Source organism: Cuculus canorus, chromosome 17 (assembly GCF_017976375.1).
Source record: "Cuculus canorus isolate bCucCan1 chromosome 17, bCucCan1.pri, whole genome shotgun sequence".
Classification (NCBI taxonomy): domain Eukaryota; kingdom Metazoa; phylum Chordata; class Aves; order Cuculiformes; family Cuculidae; genus Cuculus; species Cuculus canorus.
Window position 1 is genome coordinate 13166254 of NC_071417.1, and position 26578 is coordinate 13192831.

Here is a 26578-nt window from a genome sequence, read left to right on the forward strand (position 1 = left end):
GTGTGCTCTGCAATTCACGAGCAGTGGAAGGTCAAGCTTGTCTGTACGTAGCTGTAACAACTTCTCCTTAACTAATTTTTCCCAAGCTTTATCTAGGGAAGTGTTCCCAGGAAATAAGCTCTTATTTTAAAGACTACCTTTCAACTCAAAAATTAATGACTGCTCTAGTACCTTACTAAATTTTGCCTGTAGATATTAAAAAAAAGGAGTAATTCCAGAATAGAGCGGCATGCCTGAGGACATATCTCTGAGTTATAATTCCTCACTTGTTCTTCGCTTGCTGTAAAAAAACATAAATTTTCCATGGTACCTGAGAGAGACTATTCTTTCTTTTCTTGTGCTCACGCAGCTGATACACCTTACTTTATGGCTGTGAAATGATGTCAAAGTAAGGTCAAACGTTCATTGGTTACTGAAATGAGGATTCCGTGCTTTGCTCTAAACAGTGCTTTCTTGCACGTGCTGTTGATGCTAGAGAATGAGTTTGAGTTGTCAGGCATGAAGTCGCTGAGTGCCGTTACCTGGAGGGCAGTGCTTGAAGTACGACACAGTGATCATCTGTTGAGCTCTATGGGAAGGGAGAGTGTTGGACAAACAGGGCCTCATGTAGAAAACTGAGCAAGGGGAGCGTGTGGAAGCTTGGCACGCCGGCGGTGCTGGGCTGCAAGCACTGGGGAAGGCAGCTGCCTGTTGTCCAACCTCTGCGTTTGCTCCCTTGTGTCTAGGCCAGCGACCAGTTCAGTCACAGGCAGTCAGGTATCAGGCAGCACAGTAACAGGTTGTTCTGGGCACTGCGGAAATCTCTGACCTGGTTCTCTTCCCAGGCTGTACCCAGAGACCGTTCCAAGTGATACAGCAATACAGTTCAGGTTCTCTTCTGTCTTGCAAATGACTTAGCAAACCACATCCTTTCTGTAAGAGAAAAATGATCTCTTTTCATTTGTAATATCTTTCTTAAAATGTGCTGTACAATCATGTCTGTAAAATATATGAGGCGATAGAGCAGATATATTGAAAAACAGCACATACTTGGCGAGTTTTACTAATACAGTATACAGGTCTGTATCTGACAACTGTATGTGTTGAAATATATTGGAAACATATTTGGATCATTCCATATATACTGAAATATTGAAAACTGGCCAAATCTGTAAAAAATTTAAGTCTGTGTTTTATATACTATATATTTAAAAATCATTTTCACAAATAGATAGCAAGGAAACTTGCTCTAAAGATGTGAGAAACACTAACCGTGCTTTATTTTTTCCTGATGGAAACCAGTGATCATGGATGCTGTGTCGTTACAGCCACTGCAGTAATAGTTAACATGTCTGCTAGCTAATAATTTGTGTACTGGGCCTTGCACACGGGTTCATTGATCTTCATAGAGACCGCTCCGTAACTGTGAAGTCTAACAATAACGGCTCCCTTGGCATTGCTGGTGCTGATTTAAGCCCTAGCGGTTCTTCCTCTGCAGTCTCTTTGGATTAGTCTGAGAGTGGATTGGGGAGTGGGAGCAAGAGTGGTTGTGACAGCTCTCAGATGGAAGAGCATGCAAGAGCTTGCAGTTTCTGAAGAAATAGGAAATTTCTGGAGAACAAGTGTTCACATAGTCTTTGAGAAGGGCTATGACCCCTCAGAGGATGCAGTGAGCCTGCATGTTAAACATCTTTTTTTGTTGCTAGCTCCTGCTGGCATTCATAAGCGTTCTCTAGGTAAGGCTGGAGATGTCGGGATGCCCTGGATCCTCTGGGGAGTGCCCTTTTGCAGTATGACACATAACCGGACAGGGTTATTTGTGATGAGAGCAGAGCTGTAGGCACAGTGCAGCTGGGATTCCCGTGGCCTTTGTGTTTGCTGAGTTTACTGTCATGCCCTGCTTTGAAATAGCCAGTCAATGTAACATAGCTGGAAATGGTGAATATAACCTTCCAAACCAGCACCACCACACTGTATCCCTAAAAGCAATTGCTCCTTTGTGAAAGGTTATCAGGGTCTAAATTATCCTTTTGAGTTCTTATGCTATATTGTTATATCTTAGAAAGGTGTGGAGCAGGAGACTTCAACTATCTGCCATGGAAAGGTCTTTCTTTTCTTTTTTGGAAGAGCTTTCTGTAACTTTCCCTGCATGTTCTAGCAGCAGTCGTGTCCCCAGTGAAGATGAGAGTTCCACCGAGTGCTCTACACATACATTGTGTGTACAGCACACACATTGTCTGTGTATGTATTTCTGGTTAGGGCTGGGATGGCCAACTTTGCTGATGGGCCCACTATGTGACAGCAGTGAAGCTGTATTTATGGTGATGGTGTCCTCAGCGTAAGAGTGGTGAGTGTCGTAGAATCAGGGAAACACACATGGGCCGTTTGAAGACTTGTGAGGAGAGCTGGTTCTGCTTAAGAATTAGGTGGTAGAAACCAGCAAGAAAGAGCCTGGTTTCCTCATCTGAATTAGAAGAGGTTGGAAGATGAGGGAGGAGAAGATCATCTCACAAAGAGGAGCTTTTAAAGACCACTCTTCCTTTGAGATGACCTTGCTTCCTGGTTTGAATGTGAGTGGAATTTTCATTGGTTCTTTAAATTGTTCCATTCCTTTAAATTGTCACATTCTTTTGTTAAGGAAAAGCATCAAAGATAATTTGAGGTCCTAAATCAGGCTTACTGTGTGAATCATAGATCTCAAACAGGAGTCCTGAATCCTATGATACTGTTGACCAGGTGGATGTATTTCTGTCTGCTGCCCAACACGAAGTGTAAACCTGCAGAAAGTTGGAGAAAGATAGAACTGGAAGCAGAGTATATCGGAGAGTCTTATCACGAGATGATGGATGAGGATTAGGAGTTTCAAAATGGGAATCATCACCGTTTTACTCTTCTGAGCTCTTTTCTGCTCTGGTTGGTGCTCATGCCCAGAGCCAGGGAGGTTATTCTTGTTCTGCGAAGCATCAGGTGCTGGAACCCCTCAACATCTCACAGCCTTAATGAAAACAAGGAGCAAACCAGAATTCTCCTGAAAAATAAACAAGCCCACTTTCATGACCTCTTCTTGACCTCCCAATGAGGTGCTAATTACTAGAGGATTAGCACCTCTCCTGTATCACAATGGGCCCAGCCAAGGAGCAGGAGGTGACAATACTCTGCACAAAATGCAAATCCAGAGAATTAGTCCGAGGGCAACAGGCAAGTGCCAAAGTTAAGAGCAGAAAAACCTTTTCATTTGTGAGCTCAACCTGTTCTTTTAAAAAACGGCAAAATTGGTGGCTTTTGGAGGAGTTAAGCAGGAATGGAATCATTTTTTTCTCCTTATGTCAGGTAAATATGCAACTTTTCTTATTTTTACTTTACTTTCCCATTTCTGCAGCGTGGCTCCGCCAGCAGTGTCGCTTATTAAAAATGAGCGGCACCGGCAGTTGCCGTGTGTGTAGCTGCCAGGAGGGCTGGATCTGCCCTGGACGGAGGCGCCGGTGCTGTAATAAGAATTAAGGTGTACCATGATGATATTCATTTCTAAACAGCAGTGAGGGCTGGCAAAAGCTCTCCCCACGTGCTCCTGCATCACCGCATCGTGCATAGGGATGTGTATTCTCTGACATAAAACAGCGTTGCACCGCGTGCTTGTGATGCATGTTAGAAGAAAAGACTCTTCTTCATTGAGGCTCTGGAGCGTGTCCAGAGAAGAGCAATGAAGCTGGTGAGGGGCTGGAGAACGTCTGACGAGGAGCAGCTGAGAGAGCTGGGGGTGTTCAGCCTGGAGAAGAGGAGGCTGAGGGGAGACCTTATTGCTCTCTACAGCTACCTGAAAGGAGAGTGTGGAGAGGAGGGAGCTGGGCTCTGCTTCCCAGGGACTGAGGACAGGACAAGGGGGAATGGTCTCAAGCTGCACCAGCGGAGGTTCAGCCTGGGCATCAGGAAAAAAAATTTCACGGAAAGAAGGGTCGTTGGGCACTGTAAGGGGCAGCCCAGGTAGGGGCTTGAGTCACCTTCGGTGGAGGTGTTTGAGGGTGGATGAGGTGCTGAGGGGCATGGATTAGGGATCGTTAGGAATGGCTGGACTCGATGATCCAGTGGATCCCTTCCAACCTAGTGATTCTATGATTCATTGGTCACCTGTCTTCATTCAGACCATCAACATTTGCTTCTCTGCACAGGAGGTGTCTCCGTTTTCCTTTGTTCAACTATATTGGTATTTCTTCATTTCTGTGGATAATCTCATGGTGACAGGAGAGTGACCAGAGCTGTTCTGAAATACCAGTGGGAACTTTGCCCTAGGATTAAGAAGGAGTTTTGGAGGTGCAAGATACAGGAGACTGGAAAAGCTCAAGATCTGTTGGCCAAGATGGCCACCTGGGAGGTGAGAGATCAGAACTCCCAAGGGCCTTTGCTGACATGACCCTGTTGAGATTTGCAGATGAGTAAAAGCTCGCTTAGGAGCAAACTGTTGGCCTGACTGTCCTCCAGTACAGAAAACAGAGCAGTGCTCTGCTGGGGGAGGGAGGACAAGCTGTAAACCTGAGTCTCCTGAAGCTCAGGACCTCTCCCTAGCAGCAGTCTATTAGGTCTTAATAATTAGCTCTATTATTAGCTCTTCTGGGTTTGGGGTTCCTGGATGTGGAAGCTCACACTTGAACCCAGATATTCCCACAATAGGTTTTTCAGTGCTGCTGCATTCTTGGAGAAGTTTCTGGTTTGGATAATTGATTTTTTGAGTAGAAGATCCTGTCCTAGTAAATTCCTGATGAGCTCTCACTGACCAGCTGCTTTGCCTTTACTGACTTCCTCTGTTGTCTTAGCTGTGAATGTGAGCTGCTTATACAGCAGACCTGGAGAAATTGCTTTGGGTGAAGTGCATCTTCTTCACTGGTTAACCTGTCTCAAGACATCGTTTTCAAAGCTGTTCTTGCCTTGTTCAGGGCAGCGCGTCCTCTGCCCTTCTGTTCCACGGGTGCAGGGCAACGTAGCTCGGTTGGCTCCGGCGATGCTGCCTGAGCTCTCAGCAGCAGAGGAGCTGTAATTGTAACTACTTGGCTGCGTAGCGCAGCCCCATTAGCGACTGTGGCGGACACACTGCCTAATGTAATTTCCTGTTTTGGGAATTATCTCCCTGATTTTCATATGGTCCAAGAGACTCCTGTCTACATTGTTCTTCTACAAAGGATATGTGCGGTATGGGGCCAAGGTGACACAATCAGGATCTCCTCCGTGTAGTGTCTGAGCGGGGCCTCTGAATAATAACCAGATTACTATCTTCAACTTATCCTAAACATGCCTGCCTCCTTTTACAGTTTTGTTACAGAGTATTGTCGCCAGGATGGATTTATGCTGGGCCATTTCCCACTCCAGCTGCGTCATTACAATCATTGTCATGAGAACACAAAAGCAGAGACTGAATGCCTTGTGCCTTCCGAAAAGTATATTTGTCCCATTGCGCTGTCATGACCTTGGGCGTACGATGATGGGGCTTGAGCTGCTAGTGGCTACTAAAATGAAGACTTCCTGACACTTAATTACCAGGGTTCCTCAAAGAGCAGAGTGACTCCTTCTTGTCTCAAATAATCTGGCTGGAATATGCAAGGCAAGTTTGCTGAGTGAAGGACGATTCCTAGAGGATGGTGGTCAAGACGCAAGCCTACAGCAATTTAGACCTAAATAGGTATTTTTTGGTTCTTTTATGGAGCTTCCTGCCCCCTTTTCCATGCTTGAATGCTGTCTCTCCACTAGAAGGCACTGTTGTACAGTGGACAGGCAGGCTGAGTGGGTGCCCTCGGTGGACTCTCTGACATCAGCGAAGTCCCTTCCCCTTCGAGTGCCTCAGTTTCCCCATCTGCCACACAGTAGATGTTTCGAGCAGTGTTGAGTGCTGTGGTGTAGAACAATTGGTTGTTATTAGCCACCAAAGGAGTCAGTCAAACCATATCCTCTCTTTAGGAAACCAAGATCAAACCAGGTGTATTAAGGCTCCTCTGCATGACATGGAGCCACAAAAGTAAAAAGACTGTTTCATCATTATTCCATTGGTTTCCCATTGTTTTGTGCCCTGTTCTCATCTCCGGGCTCCTGCGATGTTTATACCATGGGACTTGAGAGAAAACAACTGTTCTTTCAAAGGGGCATGTGCTAATTTTATAAGGTTGGCTTTAGCATACAGCGCGTGAGGTCAGCACAGAGCCCTTTCACTGACACAGAACCTGCATTGCCTCACCTTGTCCGTCCATTAGACACCGTTTGGGAGCTGCTGTTGGTTGTATGTGGTGAGTCTGATAGCAATCCAGTTCCCTCCGTCAGTGTGTTGACACTGAGACAAGGGTTGATGCTTCTCTGGGTCCTGGTGTGCTTCTCCTCAGTTAGGTCATTGCCCTTCATTTGTTTTGTCTGAAAAGCTCTATGTGGTGGAAAGTGGTTTTTTTCTACAGTGCACAGAATGACCCGAAGAAGGTAGTTGAGAAGAGTCAAAGTTCCTACTGGAATTCTCTGCTTTGCAGGAGAACAGCTGTGGTTTCCTACAAGTCTGTCCACCTCCCTGCAGCCTGAGTGCCGTCTGTGTTAATGAAGATGCAAGGCTATAGGCCTCCCTTGTCCTGTGCTTCTAGCCTACTCATTTCTAACTGTTTTCCGACATAGATCTCCTAAAAAAGTGATGGAAGAGACCTGGCCCAGGCCTTCTATTTGAAACCAAACTAGTGAGGAAGAAGTTCTTGGAAGGCAAATAATTTCACATCTAGAATAGATAATTCGATATCTCTAATTCAAGTCTGGAGGCTCAAGTAAAGAAACAAGCTTTCTGTTCCCTGTCTTCTGTGCAGTCATGCAATGAACAGGGACAGTTTGGTACTTCATGCTTATGACCTGTCGTAATTTCTGTCAGCTGCTGCTTGTGTGTATCATGTGGAGCAGAACCAGTGATTTCAGCGAACGATGTGAATACAAGATACACCTTCACATTGCTAGCCCCACCAATCTCATGGTTTCCTTCCAGCCCTTGGGTACATGAAATGTTTTGGCCTAATGAAGCACTCTGATCTTAAAATCACTCCGATCTCACTGATCTCCTGTAGCAGCAGGTAATATCTAAAAGCATAATGTGCCTGCAGAGGCTCCTTGTCTCATTTGGGTTAATAGTTAAAAATTCATGGTTGTTTTTCAAAACCAAAATTGTCTTTCTCTCTGCAAATGATTCCCCTTTTGATTCAAAATCAAACCTTTGTCTAGACTCAGCAGACTCTGGGCTAATAGCTCTGGCAGGCAGAGATACCAACAGTTGATCAAGATCCACACTTTCTACCCCAAACTCACTCATCTCAATTTCCTGAGGTGGTTTTTGTGTTCTTTTTTACAGCAGCAGAAGAGTGTTTAGCTAATTGGGTTAAGGAGCCTTAGATGTTACTTGGCTCTCTGCAGAGTGTTTCTTTTTTAGTGATGCCAATTTCCTTAACAAATGTATTTTATTGTGTGGCGCATTTGATCCTCGTATCCGGAACTGTACGCGAATCCTGAACCACCCCAGAGTCTTCTTTACAGCTGCCACGGCCCTGACTGCAGCGCTGCAGAAGGCTCCTTCCACTTCAGAGGTGCACCTTGGAATTCAGAGGCTGACTTCTAAATGCAATGGGAATATAAATAAAGGTGAATAGTGCATCATCCTCAAGTCCATTCATGTATTTCCCCTGTACGGCTACTAACGCAGCTCAGTGGCCAGCACCCGCAGTGGGCCTGAGCAGAGGTTTCCGTCGGGTCTTCTCTCAAGCCTTTGACAGTTGTCTGTAGAGAATGGCCTTTCACTGTACTGAGGGTTCAGTGCTTGGCAGTGATTTCCAAGCTTCTGCAGTCAATGTTACATCTGTATTTTGATAAGAGCTTGGGAATCGTACTTAGGTGCCAAGCTGGGTGTATTTAGGTGCCTCAGCATATGTGTCAGTGTTCCTAGACCCAGGCAGAAAGTGGTTATCAAGTGTGACTCCTTGGCTAAAGTTATTATATTCAAAGAACAGCCTTTGTCTGAGATATTTTATGTGTGTTTAGGGATTCTATTAGGTAGAAGCAAACCATTTGTTACCTAAAGGGAGCCTTAGAGGACCTTAAAGGGCGAACTCTGTTCCCAGTGAGCAGTCAGTATGTCCATCTTCCAATTGTGCATCTCCTTAACAGCCTTACTGTGACCTTGCCACAAGTTCCAGTTTGCCTTGCTACTAAAATGCCATTACGAGCAGTACCAGAGAAAGTTGAAGTATTACAGACACTTAAAATATCTTTTTTTTTACTGCCAGAACTGTATAAAGGAGCTGTAGTGTAAATGTGAAATCAACCTTCCGTCTTTGTAAAGGGTTGTATAAAGGTAGTGATTACCCAGTGTGGTGTTCTCACATCAGGAAATTTCTGCTGTAATTGAAAGTTGCTATGCAGAGTTAATCCTGACACAGCTGCTAGTGCTACCGTAATAGCAAACAAAATACTTAGCACCTATAAATATTTTATTTGCATATTGAAGCTTCCAAAACCTGTATTTCTCGGCCTACCCAAGGTGAAAATAAATACTGTTTTATAAATGGGGAAATTGAGAGAGAAGGAGAAAGAAAATAATGACTCCGGATCACAGAACATTTTGGAGATGAAACAGAGCTGAGACAAGTTTCGGGCTGCTGTTTGCTTTATGGCAATCCTTTACTGCAGGAACTGTAGATCCAGGTGTTTTTGCTTTCATACGGGGAATAGATGCTGCTGGGAAAAGGAGAACTGGCTTTGGGTCAAACAACTACTTTCTATGATTTTATTCCAGGATTAAAGTGGGCAGCTCTGTCATGATTACTGATAATCAATTATAGCTAGAAACAACTGCATGTTAAAATACACAGGGGAGACAGACATGGCACATGGACTTTTCTGGTGGTTCATGGTTGGAATGAAATCAGATATTAATTGAGCTTCATGAGTATTGAGTTGTGGTGAATGTTCATTTTTTTTTGGTTTCAAGGCACAAGAGTGGGAAGGCAGCGCGTGCTGTGCTGAAAGGTGGCCACGTCCAGCACAGACACAGCTGGGGTGTCAACCCGTGCACTGCTGACCAGGAGAACAGCCCTGCAGAAGCTTTCTGGCTGCAGCCTTAGCCGGCAGCTGGCTCAGGCCCGCCAACATTCCAAGGGCCGTTCTGGCATTTCAGCCTTGCAGTATTGAAAACCACAAGCCTTTGAAAACATGAATCAGCCCTTCCGAAACTGAGAGCGTCTTAAAAATGGTGAGATGAAAAAAGAGTCTAACCTCACATTTGTTGTTTCTACGTTTGCCTTTTGATTCTTCCTCTTCCTGGGTCATCTGTCCCTTGAAACCACAAAGATTAGAAACTCTCTTACGTTTCTCTTGATGGAATTTGACAGTCTTGTGGAATCACATGGCCAGCACCGACTCCGTGAGGGGAAGTTTGAAATGGAACTCTTGGCTGTCTCCACTGACTCTGAGGTGCAACTTTGGAATCAAGGTATGGGGATTTGCAGGTTTGATGTTTTGCTAGTTTATAATGTAGAGTGAGCTAACCACGTAAAAATGGTCATCAAAGTGAAACTACGGTGGGTAGGACTTGTCTTTGGGAACAAGGTTAGTCTTCAAAATGCTTTCTGCACATATGTATTGAGTGAGTTGTGCGTTAAATAAGGAAGATATGTTTCTGTGTTGCCTGTTCCGATGCCCTGCTGGTTGGGATAATTTGACGCTATCTCAGAGTAGTGGCCAGTAAGGCCCTACAATAGAAAACATCTAATTTTGAGAAGGGTTGAGCTCCTCAAGTAATTTAAAGTGGAAAACGTTGCTCTGAAAAGAGTGGCGGAGAGGAGGTGGGAGTCCCAGGGTGGAGATGCTGCTAACACCCAGCAATAACCGATTACCCTGCTTGGCAACCCCCTTGCTGGTTTAGGTAGATGGAAATGACTTCATTATTTGTTTGTCCCTTGTCCTAGTGCCTTTTATTTTTAAGCCTGCCTAACGCAAACCACAGCCCCTGGGGAGCTTAACGAGGGTCTAAGTGGCACCAAGCTCCCTGCTAACAATGGGCTTTTGTTGTTCACACTTTCCCTATCACAGTGTCCCGGAGGAATGTCCTTGCTTAGGAGACTGTATTGTGATGTTATGACCTCAGAGAGGGGTGGGAGAGGAAGGGAGGGTTCAGGTGTATCTTTAACTTACTTGAATAACTTTCTTCTAGTTGTGTTTTCTTCCCACCAGGATCTCTAATAACTCCTCTGAGGGGGCTGCCTCTGTGCTATAAATACAGCCACATTATCGCTCGCTGTATTGTGTGCAAGCGCTAATTTTCTGAGCTGGGTTTGAACTTGTTGACTTTTGTGGTCGTGTCAGGAAATGTTGGGTGGGAAAGGATTAAAGAGGCTATTGATGTGACTCGGAATCTCGGGCCAGGAAGACTGCTAGTATCATCTTAGATCTAGAGACTGCCGTGTTGATATCCAGCATTGGCTTTTTTTATAGAGTCACTGTAGTCAGATCCCAGTTTCTCCCTCCCACCTCCCCCAGCGCAAGCACACTGACTCCACCACTCTAGGCTGTAGTCTCCAAGGAGGAAGTAGACCCTGTAGGCGAATTTCCTGGTATTATGCCACTTTAACAACCTCTCTCTTGATTTAGGTGTTACAGCCTGGCTAAGAATATTCCTTGACACTTGAAAGGGACCTTTATTGTTTTCTTAATTTGTGAAGAATTGCTTTTTTTTTTTTCCTCTCCAAACTTTTCTTTGTAGGGTCAGACTGGAGCCATGTTATTGTTGTTAAATTTAGATCTGAGACTATATTAAGTCCTCTGGCAGTCTGCCCTAGCGCTTTCACTTCTTAAAACAGGAAGGCAGGCCTTGGCCTACTTGTGCTCATGTACTTAAAACGGGTGAGAAGATGACTTTTTACACTGCTGAGAAATAAATACAAAACTGCATGGTGTGTATACAACTGTTCTTCTGGAGCCACGGGAGAATTTAATAGAATTATGGAATGGGTTGGGTTGGAAGGGACCTCAAAGCCCATCCAGTTCCACCCCCCTGCCATGAGCAGGGACACCTCCCACTGGATCAGGGGCTCCAAGCCCCATCCAACCTGGCCTTGAACCCCTTCAGGGATGGGGCAGCCCCCACTGCTCTGGGCAACCTGGGCCAGGGCCTCACGGCTCTCACAACAAAACATTTCTTCTGAAGGTCTCATCTCAATCTCCCCTCTTTCACCTGAGAACTATTCCCCCTCATCCTATCCCTGGATTCCCTGATCAAGAGCTCCTCTCCAGCTTTCCTGGAGCCATTTCAGTACTGTAAGGCTGCTCTGAGATCTTCCTGTATAACGTATAGAGGCTCCTAGGCCTCATAGTTTTTCAACAGGAATTAGGCATGTAACTTTCTGGAAACTCTGTCCCCAAAATAATTCTGTCACATGAAAATCCTGTGTTACGTGCAGTGCAGAGTGGATTCAGCAATGTGCACTGATCATGGCAAGCTTTGTCAGGCAGTAGGTGTGTAACAGAGCAAGCCTTGTAAAGGCTCGAAAGATTGATGAGATATAGCAGATTTACCAGGGCTATCTGCTCCTTCCCAGGGTGCCACATGCATTTGGTACAAGAGTTCTCTTTCAAAGCATTGTGGGGAGTCTCATTAAAAAGGTGCCACCAGGACCAATAGGCGAAACAATTCCAAACTGATATTTTTAAAAAGTGTCCAAAGTGCAGAGAAGTCAGCATTTGGGTGAGAAAAGGATTACCTTCTGCAGCCAGGAACAATGCGGTTCTGTCTTTGGCATTGCTAATGGCTTAATGTGTGGCTTGGAAAAATTACTAAGGATTTGTCTCTGCCCATCTGATTGTGGTGTTTAACTCCCAGATCTGAACACCAGTGTTGGTCTGGGCTTTTATCTGAACATTCAGAGAGAAATACCGTGCTTGTGGTGCTGTTTCTCTGTTTTCCCTTGTGCATCAGGAAGAACATCCCACAATTCTGTTTGACAAATTGCATTAGCATTCTTCTCCTGGTCAATGTGGAGCAGCTGTGGGAAGGCATCAGAGGACTATCAGCACCTGAAGGATCTTTGCTTCACTCTCAAACCAGAATGGACTCATTCTATGATGAGTGGAAACGTTGTTGAGCTTCTATGATTTCCTCTCAATCAGGTAAGCTGGGCCAGACTGAAGGCACTTCTAAACCAGAGGGTGTGCTATATAAGTAGGAAAATGTGCGTTATTCACAGCTGTGACCTCTTTGCTGTAAGAGGAGTGTGAACTTGAGGAGTGTGAACTTCAGGAGTGTAGGGCATTTGTATTTTCCTACTTGGCAGCCTCGACACAAAATTCGGGATATTTTGCAGTGTTCAGGATCCACACAGTTTGCTGAGCAACAGCGCTTGGAAGGTCCTTCTAGGAAGAACCCTAGGACATCTTCTTAGTGTTTACCTGGTGGCAGAAGGAGTACGTGGAGGCTGGTGCATGGTGTCAAAGATGCTGTGTTTCTTTCTGGTTGCTGGATGTCCTTTCATGCACCTGATGATAATAGCTCTTGTTTTGTCTGAGTTCAGTTTTATTACTAGCTCCGGTTAATTGAATCACTGGATTCCTTGGCTCAGCAGTTGCTCAGCTGAAGATGGCATGTGTTCTGAAGATATAGAAGCCGAGGTAGTGCGCATTGAGGTTTTCTGTTGGTGGGGAGGTTGGTGGAGGGTTTGAGGTTCATCTTTAGGAATAAAGTTTATGACATATCTGCTTCTGATGAGGGGTAGAAGAGGAAACTGAAGGATAAAGGAGAAACATTAGATAACAGAAGGAGACGTCGATTGTGTAGAAGAAGCATTGATAATCTTAGGATTCCATTTCAAGTTCTATGATATTTGGTGTTGTCTTGTTGCTTGTTTGTAATGAGCCTCCCAACTCCTCCATTGATTTGGTTGTGTAACAGCATTAGTGTCTAAAACGTAAGCTCCTACATAATTTGTGTGCGTCTCAAAGAAAGTAACCTGGTTTCTGAGATTCCCAAGATTCCTGTGGAAGGCAGTGAGAGGAGAATGCTCAACACTTCAGGAATAATGACTAACTCAGATTACAAAGTCTGGCTTTGTCATGTCTGGCATTCGGGTTTGAAAGCTCTGCCTCTCAGCATGTAGTGTGAAAACAGACTAAAACGTCTGCCTGTGTTTGCAAAGAATAACTTGAAAACATGGTCCCTAAAACAAAAAATGATGGAGAAGGGAGAAGGCATGGATGGATACATCAATAACTTGAAATTTCCTTATTTCACTTAAGCTCTCTCAGAATTTTTGAGCCCACTTGACTCTTGCCTTTTGTGAGGGACAGCATGGCCAGACTGAAAGGCAGTATTGCAGCACCTGCAGTTTCTTCTTTTGTGGAACTGGGGCTGAATGCAAACAAATTGCTTGGGTGGGCTGGAGGTCTATGCTCCCCTTGAGTTTTGACTCTTTCCCTGTACCATTTCTGTAGCTAATCCTTCCTGTCAGCAGACAGCGAGGAGCCAGCAGCCCATTGAAAAGGGAACCAGACTGAGGACAGGCTGCCGAGAGCGGTATAAAACCTGCTCCTTTGAGGACTGTATAGATTATTATATTTTTTTTTCCCTCTGTAAAAGCCTTCTTGCTCTGATAAACGTGATGGGGTGGAGGGCCACGAACAGCGATAAAAATACCTCGGTGCTTCACCAAGGCTCTTTCTACCTTTTCATAATTCAGGAGTCTGTCAATCACAGCCAACGAAGAGCGGCTGACAGAGGAGACTATGTGCGGATGTGTATGGAGAGTGGCAGGGGCCGGCAGAGACAGCGGAACTCTGCTGTCCTCCAGGCTGCCGGCAGTCCTACTGCTCAGGATGCTGCTGGAAATGGCCAGGCGGGGGCCTGTGACCCCCTTGTGTACAAATACAAATACACTATTGAGTTCCCATTAGGAGCAGGCTGGTCCTGGGAAGGTTCAGGTTCTGTCTGGAGAAGGACAGCTCTGTGGGTACCAATTCCAGTCATAAAATCATGGAATGGTTTGGGTTGAGAGGGACCTCAAAGCCTATTCAGTTCCAACCCCCCTGCTGTGGGCAGGGACACCTCCCACAGGATCAGGGGCTCCAAGGGCTGTCCAACCGTCCTGGAACCCCTCCAGGGATGGAGCAGCCATGACGTCTCTGGGCAACCTGGGCCAGTGCCTCTCCATCCTCATAGGAAAACATTTCTTCCTAAGATCTCATCTCAGTCTCCCCTCTTTCAGTTGAAATCCATTCCTCATTGTCCTATCCCTGCACTCCCTGATCCAGAGCCCCTCCCCATCTCTCCGTTAGGGCCCAGGGGTGCATGGGCTGTGCCCTGTTGCTTCATTGACACGCTTGCACATTGTGCCGAGCTGAACAGTTCAGTTTATCAGAGCAGTGGTCGGCATGAGCTCCCTCAGTAAATGGGAACAATCTGCCCAGATAATGATGGTCTTTTTTCTGCCTTTCTTTGAAGCAGGCGAAACAAAATTGAATTCAAATGCTCTCAAGACCCACCTCTTTTATAATATTTCAGCTCTTCCAACTTAATGTCAGCTGAAACATGGAAAGGGAGGAGTTCACAAGGTTGGGCAATCATTTTGGAACACACTGAATATTCAGTTCAAGGCAAGGGATGGTAAGAGCAAGGCAGGGCTTAGTGAGAAGGCACAGAGTCTGGAAGATTGCTGGTATTTTTGGGTAATAATGAAACTTTGAAGATCAAAGTACTTGAGGGCTTGGACTGTAATGCCATTCCTTCCCTTCTAGAGGCTTATAGCAGGGGAGAAAGGGGAAAGGTGGTATTAAAATACTATTGTCCTCTTCTCCGAAGGAAAACCTTGTACTGTTGTTGAATCTGTCCAGGGTTTTGTGGGTTTGGGGGTTTGTTTGTTTGGTTTTTTTTCTTTTCAAACCAATACAGCATTCCTTTGTTTCAAGCAATTCTTCACCCAAAAGGATAACTTCAGTGCCAGAGCTGAGAATCTTTTCACTGGGACCAGTCCTGCTCTTATCTTCTGGCTCCTGCAGTAGGACTAATGATAAGCCAGGGACTCAGGATTCTTTCATTTGCACAATCTCCCTGACAGATACTTAAGATGAGCAACATGAAAACCTGAAAGAGTGTAAAAAGCTCAGGCTTTCTGATCCTCTGTATCCAGGTAGATTTGGGATTATTTTATCTGAACTAACTTTGGAGTGAGTTTTGCTGGGGGGGAGACAACGAAGTGGAAAGGCCATTTCTGTTTGTACACAGGATCTCAAGTTTACCACATATGTTTTCTAAGAGCTTTACTCCTTTATCTTTAGCTTCTCCTGGCCCTGCATTCCCTTACCACCTAGCTGGCTGCTGCAATCTGTCTCAGCATCGTGGGGTGACATGCAGCCTGTGTTATTGCCGTTATCTTGGGCCAAAGCCTGCAAGTTTGCAAGGCAGAGCAGTCAGTTATTTAGTGCCTTCCTTCCAGAGACAGAAGATGTAGAATCTGTGATCTCTTCTTTTTCTGATGCCTCCTGCATACTTCTAACTCAGTGTTGTCTTGTATATCCTCTGGCCTTACTTCTGTGTAGTCTGAGGAGATGATAAACTCATCCAAGCAGTAGTTGTCTCTCCCTTTGTATGCAGCTCTGAGAACAGCAGCACATCCTCAGCCGCAGGTGTTGGCTTGCAGTCCCGTTGCTGTTTCTCAGTCCGTCTGAACTGTTTCTCTTGCCCATCTGAACGGGTACTGAGCGTCGTTGCAGTGTGTGAGCAAGGTGTTGCAATTTCGTGGCAATCTTCACTCTGCATTTGGATGTGGTTGTGCTGGTTTCCAAACAGACTATAAATCAATTGCTTTTAGAGCCTGGCTTGTGGATGTTGCCTGAGCAAACAGTCTCTGTCTGTTGGAGCACACCTCTCTCCTCAAACACCAAGGTTTGCTTTCTGTGGAGCCTCCATCCTTTATCCGTGTCCCTTCCCCGGAAGAGACAGGTGTCTCCTGGCTGTGAAGCCTTCACCCATCCCTAGTCTGTCACCGTGCCGGCACCGTTCTCCGTTATCGGCCCCTGGGCGGACTGGCTCCTTACAGGGGGTGTGCTTGGGAGCAGAGGAAGGGAGGTAGAGTCACAGATACTGAGACGCAGTTGAAAAGCCCAGATCAGTGGACAAGATGTCTGAGGCATATGATGCTTATCTGCTGGAGTGGGTGGAGGAGGAAAGGGCATCCCTTATCTCTTCTCTAGTTCCCAGCCCACTCTGGCTGCTTAAGGAGGCTCACTGGAGTCTTCCCACATTCCTGTATGTTCAGGTTCCTGCTAGACAGGAAACGGCTGCCGCTCCAACATCTATTACATCTCAGCTGGTAGTGTCATTTACAGTTGGATTCCCAGAATCCCCCAGAGCTTAGGGTGGAGTGGGTAGGGGTGGAGGGAGCGGAGGGGTGGAGGGGACAGCATGGCTTGTTCGATGTCCCCCGTGCGAAAATACCTCCCTGGGAAAAGAACAAAACCATTTAAACTTGCCTAATTTCTTGAGCAGTTGGTGAGCCTGGCCCACGGTGCTTAGGCCCTTCAGGAAGTAAAACTAACCCTTTGGAAAGATTAGGAAAGCTGCAAGATGTGTGAGCTTGTGTCTAATACAAACAGAACAACCAAAGAAAGTCCCTGCAGCCATACCAACAGTAGCTTGTTAGCAGCTAGCACAAAGCACTGAGGTTGTCCCTGATAGGTGGGGTTGTCCCAGGACCCCGCTGGGAGCCACGATAAGGAAAAGCCACAGGAATTGGTTTTGCAGGGACAGGTTTGGGGAATGGCACCTTCGCTCCAAGGTATCTCTTGCTGAGGAAGGTACTGCCAGCTGATGGGAGAGAGAAACTGTTCCCCCACTGCCCAGCGCCACAGCCGGTTCTCTGCAGCAGCACCAGGTCCGTGTCCCAGCACATTTGGTGCGAGGCAGCGATGGTGACAGCGCCGGCTCTGCCAGGAACCGTGATTTCTGTGGTCCTGGTTAGCAGGGCTGCTAAAGCAAACATGGCCTTGTTGCAAAGATCAAGGTGCCTTTTGACCAGATTGAGCAAATTCTGGTTCTCATTTCTGTTCGATGTGTACCCAAAGGCTTCGCGCTCCCTGTAGGGAACCAATCTGTAGTTGTGACGATGGTGTGCGTTATTAAACAGTGGCCACTGCTGTTTATACCCCAAATTCTGTGCTGTGCTCTAGCAGAGTGTAAAAATTCTCTCTTTTGCCTTCATTAAATACTACAGAGAGGTAATTTCTATTCAGTGTTGTAGGATGAGGCTGTGACCCTTCCAGTATTATTTTATGTCTCAAAGGAACCCAGTAACACAGCGTTTATGGGTAAGATTTCTGCTTATGCAGATGCTCTTGCACGTTCACAGGGTGGCAGAGTAAATGAAAGCAGAGTCAGAGGTGCCACTTAACGCAGAATGTCCCATGAGCTGCAGTTGTGGCTTGGAGTCATCTACCTCTGACATTCAGGCGAGTTGAAAACTGCAACTTGTGATAATGATAGGTGGTAATGAAAGGCTGCTTTCTAAATTAAGATGTGTGTTTTATTATTTGTTTAGGTCAGTAGAGTGTTTTCTGCTGAAGGTAGTATTAGTGGCATGCTAAGAGGATAATTGTTCACTGCTTTGATTTGGGCAGCCTCCTGAAAAATGTTGGTTTTTACTGCAGTTGCCTGGTTAACAGGATGAAAAGAGACGACTTCTTTTGTCACTCCCCAAAAGTTTTTCTCTAGACTATGTTCCACTGAAAACGCTGTTCTTTAAGGGATAATACATACTATTTCTGAACAGCTGTTACAGGTGCTCAGGGGAGGTTTCACCTTTCACATGTGCTATATTTGTCATTTACGCTGTGATTATTAGGAAAGGAAAATCTTCAAAGTTTCTATAAGACTCCTAGGAACCGAGATTCTTCAAACTGTGTCATAGTCTCGTCTCTTTGCATCAGTATAACTTTATTTAGGACAGTAGGGTTACTAATTCTGTATTTTGCTGATGATAAGAAGGGTATCGACTGTGTGCTAGTATGAATTTCCATATATAAAACTGTGTGGGAACCTCACTACCTTGCTCTCATGTTGTTCACTGTATTGTTTGCTGCTGCTCAGCCCTTCCCCAGGTCTTCTGGTTTGCGTGTGTTCAGGCTGAGTTGGCAGAGCCAGGAAATGATAACTTGTGTTTTGAGATCATTATCGTGTATTTTAAATTTAGTTTCTCTTCAGTCAGTTCTGGAGGATGGATGAAGACCCTTCCACAAGTTGAACAGTGCTTGGTTCTGCCTGTTGTGCCCAGACCTGTTCTAGGCTGACCTAATGTCAGCCCAGTGTCCGTGCGCAGGTTTCCCATCTCTCCAGCTGCAACCTCGCTGGGTGAACATGAGTAAGAGGCCGTCCAGCGTGGCGTGGGACTGGACAGCATATCTATCTCAGCCAATAACCAACAAACCTTCCACTTATGTTCCTCTTTTTCCAGTTGTGTCCTTTGCACCTCGCCTGTGGGCTTGTGTAACACCCAGGACAGTGAGTTTTGACATTAGCTGAAGGGTCAAGGTGCCAATGATATATGAATCGATAATGACAGTGACTTCCTCAAAATTGGCTCTGTTACAGAAAAAGGGTGTTGCCTGTGGGCTGCGTTTCTGCGCTGCTGGCTGTGCTGTGCTAGGAAAAACACCACCTTCCGCTGCCTTTAGGATTCTGCCTCTTGGACAAAACGACCTGGGCGGCTGCGAGCGGAGAGGATCCCAGCAGGTTTCCCTGAATGGAGCTTTGCTCAGTTGACTGGAAGAGTGCAGCAGGTTGTACTGAGCGGCCTGCAAATGGAAGCCAGCCAGCAGCTGCAATATCGAGTGCCATCTGTCTCCCACTGCAGATGATGCAGAGTAAAACCAGGTTTAAAGACAAACTGCATGGATTTAAAGCTATATTCTTCCACCAGTACTGTATTCTTCTTCAGGCTCCCCAGTAACGCAGGCTAAATGCAGGGAACAGCCAGAACAGAAGGTTTGATAAGTGCTAAAATATACTCTTTGAAGAGATCCACCTTCACTTTCATATTTCAGTTTTATTCTTCAGACAAATTAACTCCCTTACCAGGTCCTGAGGAAAGAGTTCTATGGCATAATGTCTGCAGATATGGTGTAATGCCAGGTCCTATGGACTTCTTTTTTCCTTAAGCGATTTAATCCTTTAAGATGGGCCATTTTGAATTGTTTTCTCTATCTGTTTTATGGGCTTGCTGGGTTTTTTTTGCCCCAGCCTGTGAAATTAATTCCACATGCTGATATGAATTTCAGTTAAGTTTGGTGGATGTTTTTACCAGCAGGTTTGATGTGCTTGCAGACATGTTGCAGTGTGCCATGGTCATTGCTGACTTCTCGGCCTGCTTGAAGCCTGTGTGAAGGCATCAGGGGTTATTTGCTTATTTCCCCAGTTCTTGTGAGTGAAAACTTGGAGTATCCTGGGTCTTATGTCCAAGTAGTCATGTGTAATGGCTATTTCTGTGTGCAGAGGACCCTTATGGCCTACGCTTCTTTTTTTATTTTCTTTTCTTTTTTTCAAGGAAGCACTGCCATCCATTCTGAAATACAGTTAAATTTCTGTATTGGCCTTTCTTATCCCAGATCCTGTTGGAAGGTATTTGAGTAATCGCGGAGCTAGAAGGTCTTGCAGTCCAAGCGTTAGTAATGTGGTGAAGGTCGAATAGATCCAGACTCTGAACCTGGTTTGGAACTCTAGCTCTGCTAAGAAATGGTTTCATTTTAGTTGCCATTGAGTACTTGAAGTCATAAACAGAAGGTTGGGAGGGAGATGTGAAACGCAAGTCCTGTGAGCTGAAGGTTTCTGACTGCATTCCTGGTTCTGGCTGTGTCAGGGCAAATCCTGAATAGGAATGTGAGGGAGGTTGGCAACTCAGTGTTGTTCATCCTGCACATGGATATAATTAACATCTTATTACACTCTTGCCCTCCCTCCGACCTTAGTGAGTTTCCAGTTATGGAATTGCCTGTCTATTGTCTGACCATTGTCTTATATCTTCAAATGTGTTCTTCCTTCCTGTGATAAGGAGAAAACTACTGAGGGTGAGTGAATGGCTCCTCCCATGCTGCTTGGCGTCTTGGTCTTCGTGGAAATTCCACAATGACATAGAATTCATTTTCCCGGCCATCTTTTTCCTACCTCAGTTCTTTGATGTAGTTAAATCACTGACTTCTCTCGCATCCACCTTCTGTCTCATCCACTATTTGATTCATACCTTGGTCAGAACACGATTTGGCCAGAGGCTCGGTGGCCTTTCTAAGTGAGGCAGTGGTAGGAGCTACCTTTTCTTCTCTTGCTGCTTGTGTGCATGGAACTTAGAGGAGCGGAATGTTCTGGGCTCCTGTACTTCCCTGTTCAAACAGGCATCGAATTGGCACAGTGGCTTGAGAAGTGTTGTAAAGGGGAATAGAATCACCTGCCTGGGGTGAAAGGAATTGATACTGTATTTTAGATTGAACTGAATGAAGGGACTGCCTGAATCCTCTTGCTGAACTGCTCACTTGTCACTCTTAAGACTGTTTTGTTTTAAGAGAAGCAACATTTAATTCTGACAGAGTTTCATTGGTGGGCTCCAAACCAGAAGGAAAGCATCCAAACCAGTGAAAATACGGGACTCTCTGCAGGTCATTCATGTGCTGGAGGGGTTGGGTGTCACTCGTCTGGAAAGAATAGAAAATCTGCCAAATGTTTCTTTTGTAAAGTGTTTGTAGTGATAGATCACATATATTTATAATATGGGAAAATTGTCCAATTTCCGTTGTATTTAAAATATATTATATTGAACTATGTAAGCTAAACTGTAAGGAAACCAGCCCATTTTCTAAATGATTTTTAAAATCTTTGGTGCATTACGATATACATGTACCACAGTATGGTTCATAAATACGTATTTATGCAATACGGTCAGGGGAATATACGCCCCTAAATATGTGTGTGTGTTATATATTGTGCATAAATGGAGTAGCCATTGCTTTTCCTTTTGAGGTCCCTTACTCACATAAGGCAGAGATGAGCCTTCAAATACATGTCAGAAATGCAAAGTTGTTCAGCCCTTAATGATGTTGTTAATCACTTACATTAAAAAAACCCTGAATTTTAACATCAGAAGTCATTGCTAATGTGGTCCCAAAGCAGCAGAGACCTGTTTGTGCATACACAAGGGCATGGGGACAGCCCATCACTCCCCAGCGTTCTTTAATAGGATTTCTGGAGCTGTAGTAAGTAGAATTTCTTGTCTGCTCATCTGGACCAGTCTTCAGGCTTTTGGAGACCCTGCTGTGAGAAAAGCATTTACGTTCTGTCTCCAGACTGTGTTTCCCTGTGGTGCCTCTGTCCCTGCCAGCTCCCCAGATCCATGTGCTGCAGGGGTACCCTCAAGGATTTCTGAGCTGCTCTGATAACTGAACTAGTACAGCCCACTGCTCAGGCAGAACGGTCCGAGCCAAGGTGGTGTTGGGACAAAGGGAAAGACTTCCCATCTGCTTACTGCTTCTCCAAGCATCTACTGGTGTGACTTGGGACGGGCTGATCCCATCCTGCTACCATACCGATGTTTTTTAACTAGATTGTTTTTAATTTAAGCTGTTATACAGGGGGTTAGAATCAGCCTTTAACTTGGTGGATTGTAGGTTTTTTTCATCCTGTGGCTCATGTAGAGCTCTGTTACATTTGTTGTGCCAACTCTTCGAGGTTTTTGAGTTTTGTTGAACCACTGTGGGGAAAAAAAAAATAAGGATTCAGTGTAAACCCAGAAGAAGCGGTTGGACAAATTTCCAAGTTGTTGTGTCCACTTTTGCTCCATCTTGGCTTTCTGTGCTAGTAGATGTAAGCTGGAAGGATGGGACTGAAAGTGGAGATTTGGGAGATGTTCTACGCTTATTAGAAGGAGGTGGTGGGCACGTGTGTCAGTGTGGATGTGTGTGTGTGTGAGTGAATGGCCTTTGCAGACTTCTTGTAACTCTGATGTGTACAGGTTCTTCTGTTCAGCTTCAGGGGGAGTTCCAGACATTGATCAAGGCCAGTGTGTCCCCTTAAATTCCCCTTCCAACTCAGTCATCTTGACTCATTAATCCACAGTAATTTAGATTTATGTCTTGGGCCTTGACCAGTGCTTTTCTGCTGCTGCTCTTGGGGCATCTTTTGCTGGCTGCCATGTGAAATGTCCCTGCTGGGTTTCATTTGGTGGAACCGTCTTTTTCCTGTTTTCTCTCCCACTCCCTGCCCTCTCTCCGTGGTAAAAGTAACCTGCCCCAGGAGCACAGGCTGCGGCACGTTTTTACATGTTTCCTCTTTTCTTCCTCTCTGGAAGAAGCCAGCGAGCTTCAGCTCTGTGGCTTTGCTCCGGTAGCGTGTTGGCAGGCACATGAAGCAGCTTCTTCAGTCACCCTTAACGCCAACAATGAGATTTATTATCTCCATTGCTCTTAGGGAAATTAGCCTAGGGAATTATTTATGGTGTTTTGAAATGCTGTTGTCTTATCGAGTGATTGCTTGCTTACACCCAAACTCCCTCTTACCTTTGGTCACAGGGATTGCGTGTTTAATGTGTGTTTTACCAGGGGCAATTAAAAGGGCACAAGCAAAACGCTGTCACACTCTGAGCCGTTTATGGCATTTGATCCTTGTACAGCAAGAATGACCTCCTCCAGCTCAGCTTCTCTCTCAACACTGTATGTGGGCAGAGAGATAAATTCACAGTTAATAAAGATAAGAGTGGAAAACTCCCTTTGTGAGCCCGTGAACAGCTCACCGGTTGCAGTTTGGTTTCTAACAGCAGGATGCAGCAGTATCTCATAATTCTATGGACCGAAGGAGCCACTGTTGAGGCAATATGAACTGGGATGTCTGAATACCTGGATTTGGCTGTACTGGACAGAAAGCTTTAAGGGGTTAAAGTCCTCTGCATTAGCACACTATTGATAACGTCCTGTCATTTCCTGTGACACACACTTGCAGCCTTTTTGTGATTCTTCAGCGTTTCTGTGTGTAATGGTGCTCCTGGCAGGGAAGACTCTGGGCACATTGCTTATCCAAGCATCCAAGAGGGTGTTCAGATGGAGCAGTGACTCTTGCCCTTCTGTCTTTTACATTATTTATATTTGTATTATCATTAATTAATGATTTGTGGAACCCATTTTGCAAGCCACAAACCCATTTACGCAGTGTAAAGAAGCATATGTGTGAAATGTGCGCACAGCTCCGTCCCCGCACACGTGCTTACCCTGTGCGTCCGAGATGGAAACTGTCCTTAGTTACAAACTATTTAAAAATATAAAAACTATTTAGACATAAAGCGGAGAGTTCTGCATCTCAAAAAGTCAGAGAAGGATCATGAATTAGTAGAACGTAATTAATCTGAATTATGTTTAAACATCAGCTTTCTCTCACAGAAGCAGTACTATGCCTGTTACAGTGTTTGAGTCAGACTCTACTCAGCAAAATGGTATAAGATCACGTGGATATTTCCCCTGCGGGGAATTTCATCTCCAGTACCTAGCCAGGATGTCAAGAGGGTTGTTTCATCATGGTAATGGAGATACATGTGCAAGATACAGTGCTTTGCTAATATGAAATTAGACACCCACAGTTAAACAGATAACTTGGGGTATCAAACCACACATCTAGAGGTCCCCAAAGGGCTTGTTTTCCCATGGTTCCTGCACCGTGTGCATTACCTCTTGCGGTGTTTCTCTCCTTTCATCCCAAATCACACTTGAAGTTCTTTTTCTAGGACCTCTTCTTGAACTTCCACTGTCTTTTAATCATAACTCATAGCTGGTTGGATCTGTTGAATCCCTCTTTTTCAAGTTTTTGTGTAGTACCTGTCACTGTCACGCGATAGCCTTAAACAGAGCTAACTTAAAAACCCAGGGGATGCCAGAAAACATGTGGTGTGGGAGACTCCGAAGGGGCAGTTGTGGTCACTTGTTCTTCATACAAACAGGTTGTATCTGTCATTTTAGAGTTGGACAAAATGTACTGATCAGCTTTATCACTGTAAACATAAACAGTAGCTCTGAGATCTTCATGTGTCAGGGTGTAAGGATAAACATCCTTGCCTGTATCTAAACCTACATCTTCCTCTCTGGATCAGATAGCGCAGTGACAATGCGTGTGGGGTTTCTGTTTGTTTATTTTTATTGTGTGGTGGGGGAGCACTCGTACCGGGTTGGCTTGTGATGGAATATCTCGGTCACTGGCATATCACATGCAGGTTACATCAGTGCAGCTGAAAGCTCTCTCTGTAGCTATGCCACACAGGTTTACCTCCCTGCCCATAAAACCACATCCACCAGGGACCTCATCAATGCAAATACACTCAAGAGCAGCTAATGAGGATTTTAATTTAGCTTTAAATGCCTTTGGTGCTCGGTAGGCCTTTACGGCACCAGGCAGGGAAATCTCCAAAGCTCTGGCGGCTTTCACCATAAATGTCACTGCATCGTATTTACTATTTGTTTTAGCTGCATTTCTAATGACCAGAAAGCTCATTTCTCAGATTACACTGATGCTGTGTGTTACTTACTAGCACCTTGGTTTGTTTAAACTACAGGGCAAAACGCAGGAGCTAGCCAGGAATAATTTTCCCTTGTGGGCCAGGAGGTAGGAATGGGGAGCCCTGACAAGCGTCCCTAGAACAATTCTGGGGATACCTGAAGACAGTCCTGCCTTTCCTGGATCACAGGGTTTTATGGAGGCGTGGGCTGAGGTGCAACACGTACCTGTGATCATCTATCAGCATGGATCATCGGGAAGACTTGCCCTGGAGTTACTTGATAAAAACATTTTGCTGTAGGTAGCTGAGCCAGGCTTGTAAGATTACGACTTGTCTTGCCAGTGGTTTATAACTGCCCAGACATTTGCAGGCAGCGATTACTTATTAATGTCGCTGTTATATTGAGTGTCACCTTTTGGTCTAATTCCCTCAGCCCTATGTGAGTCATTATATACTTCAGAGCTGACTTCAACCTTTGTCGAAGCTTGTGTTTGCCAGACCCTATCAGTGGGAGATTTATTGCCCTGAGGTGGTATTTTCCAGCCTTGGTCCAGAACTGGTATTTTTTTACGACAGGGTAAGGGCAGACTTTTCTTAGGCTCACAGTGCTGGTGCTTGTGTAAGGCTGAGGCACCTGTCTCAGGGTGTTACATGCTCCCATTACGAGGTGGTTCTGGTGCTACTCCTCCTCTTTATTTCCCTCCTCCTCTCACACCCTTTCCAGAGTCCCCTTTACATCACCTTTTCCAGCTGATCTCCTACACTTGGAGTGCCCAGAAATCTCAACTTTCCTTCACCTTTTCTCCATCTGCAGTCCTCACTTTCCACAACCTCTCCATCATTTTTCACAGTCCGAACTTCCTGTAACCCAGTTTGTCCTGCATGGAAAAAACTATATCTCATCATGCTCTGGGAGCTCGCACAAGGTAATTTCAAAGTCACCAGCAGGCTATGATTGGAGGCTACAGTATCTTACAAGTGATCTATAACTTCTTTAAGATCGGAGGAAGAAAAACAAGATCCCCCAAGCCCTTTTATCCAGACACCAGGATGCTGGTCTGCACCATCCCCTGCCAGTGCCACAGGGCGGGGTGTGTTGAGCAGCAGTTCTGCGTGCCTTCACATCCCAGGTGCTTTGCAAAGCAAAGGAGCCTTGTGGATTGTTGGGATAATAGTTCTTTGCTGTGTTTCCCCAACTAGCTTGGGATTCGTAGTGCCAGCTTCTCTAGGTGTGCAGACACCTGCATTAGTGAATGTGATTCCTCCGTTGGTGATGTCCTGCCGTGTTTGGTAGCCCTAGTGAGGTGTCTTTCAGATCCTAACCCAGTGCCTGATGGTTGCTGTCAAAAACGCGCCCTCCTTTTGGTTTTGTGGCCAGCCTTGGCAGGCCAAGGATTAACCTGTTCCTTTGAATAAGCTTTTTGTGCAGACAGAATGAAGAATCCTCCTTCTGGCTTTTCTTAACAGAGTTTGCAACACATGCTTACCCCACGTGACAAGACTCAGTGTCCAGCAAACATGAGAAACATCCTTCTGTGTGTCTGTGTTGGGATGCTGTTAGAAGGCCACTAATAAGAGCCTGGGCTCGGAATCCCAGCTTTCTCATCCGATTAATACCTGGCCTCTGCACCTGACAGCTGTTCTGTGGCCTATATACAAAATGAGTCAGAAATCTCTATTTGATCATTACAGGGCTCACAACTAGCATCACAGACTCCATGCGCACAGTCTGACAGCCTGGAAGGAGATGCTGTAGATCTGGAGTTAGATGAATTCCTCTTGCAGGTTTGGAAACAGGCTCGCGACGTGAGGCAGAGATGGAGAACCAGAGACTTGGCAGGGAGAGCTTTTGCTTCCCAGGCGTGTATGTTCAATTTGAAGCCTGGATTGAAAGCAAGTTTTTCCAGCCCTTTAAAACTTGGAGAAATCCCTACCGCTGTCCCACCTTCCACCACGAAATAGTTTCCTTCCCAACACCTGTTTCAGCCCAACACAGGAGCCTGTGTGTTGACCTGTCCGGAGAGACACCGTGGGCTGGCAGGAGCCACCTTGCA

At 45.4% G+C, this 26578-nt stretch overlaps 1 long non-coding RNA gene across 2 annotated transcripts in view; it reads left to right on the forward strand.

Annotated features, from left to right (window-relative positions):
• Positions 1-6495: 6495 nt before the first annotated feature.
• LOC128853916 (uncharacterized) overlaps positions 6496-26578 on the forward strand; it is a 71024-nt gene continuing 50941 nt past the window's right edge. For both annotated transcript variants that reach the window (XR_008452739.1, XR_008452740.1), the window contains exons 1-4: positions 6496-7617; positions 8963-9223; positions 9363-9463; positions 11945-12135. This is a non-coding gene — a long non-coding RNA (uncharacterized LOC128853916). The remainder of the gene's footprint in view (positions 7618-8962; positions 9224-9362; positions 9464-11944; positions 12136-26578) is intronic.